General features: G+C 36.6%; 1 protein-coding gene across 2 annotated transcripts in view; it reads left to right on the forward strand.

Moving 5' to 3' along the window:
- The window catches only part of LOC128700191 (NHS-like protein 3), a 171,457-nt gene that overhangs the window by 6,163 nt on the left and 162,794 nt on the right, over positions 1-2,500 (forward strand). Inside the window, exon 1 of one of the 2 annotated variants that reach the window (XM_053793240.2) lies at positions 1-36. This exon is cut by the window's left edge and continues 530 nt beyond it. The exons of the other annotated variant lie outside the window; for it this stretch is intronic. The gene's annotated coding sequence lies outside the window, so the exon portion shown is untranslated. The remainder of the gene's footprint in view (positions 37-2,500) is intronic. 2 annotated transcript variants of the gene reach the window in all.

The following is a 2,500-nucleotide window of genomic DNA, read 5'->3' on the forward strand; positions in this document are numbered from 1 at the left end:
TTAGTGAAGCTTACACCTCTTCCAGAAGACCTCAAGGTATGTGTTCTCTAGGTTTCTTTCTCATTCGTAATGTTAAGTCGTATTTTTTTTTATTTGTTGACTCGTTATTTGGTAAGTCATCACTGTACAGCTTTGATAACACTGTCAGCTGTTTCTCAATCATAACACTGTTTCACATTTGCATGTGGGAAATATTGTTGAATAAAATATAGAATGTAAATACAGTATAGAGAGCAGTTTTTTTTATTATTTTAGATAAGGTTTCACCTTACAATTTTTTTTATGTAAAGTCCTGCAAGGCGAAACGTTATCTGAAATACTCCATCTGTTAAATGATGTTTCCATTCTACACAGAAGGGATGTACAGTACTGAAGCAAAGTGATGATTAAATTCATTTTTTTATTCATGGTTAAAGATACTCAGGAGTAACCCCAACCTATTATAAGGTTTCCAGACAATGTAACATTGGACAGTTAGTAAGACTTGTTTATCATAAGTTTTTGTAAGTTCTGTAAGGCATGACTTTCCATTTAAAAATTTATGCTAGTTTTCTGCGAGGATTTCAGCATTTTCTAGATGCTTATTTAATTATATGATTTTAAGAACGTTTAAATCTGTTTCTGTACTCCCATGAATTTACTAGCTAAGCTGATATGAGTTACCTTAGCTCACATAAAAGCCTCTCCCAGGATGCCACTCCAAAAGCCAGTTAACACCCAGGTGCCTAGTTACTGCTAGGTGAATAGGGACAACTGGATCTGCCTCGCATGGGCTAGTAGGCCTGCTGCAGTGTTCCTTATGTTCTTATGATTCAACCGAGATTATACCCGAGTCTTTCGTTTGCATGCTAAATGCTTTATAACTTAAGCTAATAATTTTCGTTATATTCTCTAATTTTCCAAAAAATATTTGGTTTTACTTTGGCAATAAAAAAAATGTATTTAACTTGAACTTATTTATGTTCTGTTACTGCGGATATAATAAAGGACCTCATTAGACTTGGTCTATGGTCATTAAGTAGATAATTCAGATATCGTTTCGCTCTACCACGTCTTCTCAAATAAGAAAAAAAAACCGCCCTCACTTAACGCGTTCGGCCATGACGTTCACAGACGTGGAAATTCTCGCGAATTCATGCCACGATCCTTGTTATCACAACGCCACAGATATTTCCCCACCATCCTTGTTATAAATGTTACTAATATTTTCCCACCACCATTAAGTTTATTCAGGTATAGGTACACATAAATACAGTTACATAAATTATATTTGCAGCATATGTGTAGATTACCTAAGATAACCCAAGAAAGTCAGTCAAAGTGACTTATATCCATTGGGGTCCTTGTCATATTTACCAACCATGTGTCATATATTTCCCTACCGTCCTTGTCTTATTTCCGCGCCATCCTTGTCATAATTTCCCATATTTCCCCACTCCCCTTGTTATCACAGAGGTGCGAATAAAAGGAGCTTTGTATAGCCCTTTTGCATTTAAAATTTATTGAAATTAAAAATTGAATTTCAAGAATTTTATGAATACCCTTTAGTTTTTCCTACGAGCCACAGCAAAAATTTCGTGAAACTTAAGTTTATTTAGCGACTCCTCAGCTTTTACAGAACCTGTGGTGTAATTTTAAGAAGGGATAGAAAGCGGCGCACGGAGTGGGTCGACGGATAAAGGAAACCATTAGTGAGGCCAGTCATCCATGCAGGGCTTCCTGTAGACGGTGTCCCACCTGCTTTTAAATGTGTACAGCTTGCTTCTAGTTTTTTTTTTCCCTGATAACTTCACGAGTTGTAATGTGTTGTCACTCTTGTTGTGTTGGTACAGTGATGTCTGTTATCACTGTTGGTCACTTGCTAGAATCACATTCGTTATATCTCTCTTGCTTTTGCAAGGATTTTGGATAGGCTTTTTTTTGTGTTTATGTGTGCCCAGTTTTTAGGCTCTTTTGTGAAATGGGTTGATGCTTCAACTACAGTTTAATATCTTTATTATGCACCTCATACCCATCCTGTGGCCGTAGTCAAAAGATTACAGAGGTACATAATGGGTCCAGGGACCAACTCTTCTCTGCTTTACTTGGATTGTAAAGGTCACCCCCTCTCTCCACAAAATAAAATTTTTAGGCGATTTTTATAGATGGCAAATTCTCTAACTGTGATGTCTCAACACTGGTGTAGAAAACACTGTCTAGTTTGAGGAACATGACGATGAATGCAATTTTCATTTATTTCTGTTATGTAGTTGTATCTGTGAGCTGCTAGCTAAGTGTATCCCAGCCTTATTCTGGACATTGCATTCTTACTATACTAGTTTTGTCGTCTGCCACCAGTCCTGAGGGTAGGTGGTGGTCACACTCTTGCCTTTCAGCCCTTTATCCCTTTCTCACACTTCTTCATTTCTACCTTAATAGTTTTCCATATCTTAGCAGAATTATTGCAATAATGAATTCACACTGTGTATATGAATGCATTTATAGGTATGTAAATTAATGT

This window comes from Cherax quadricarinatus, chromosome 74 (assembly GCF_038502225.1).
Source record: "Cherax quadricarinatus isolate ZL_2023a chromosome 74, ASM3850222v1, whole genome shotgun sequence".
NCBI lineage: Eukaryota > Metazoa > Arthropoda > Malacostraca > Decapoda > Parastacidae > Cherax > Cherax quadricarinatus.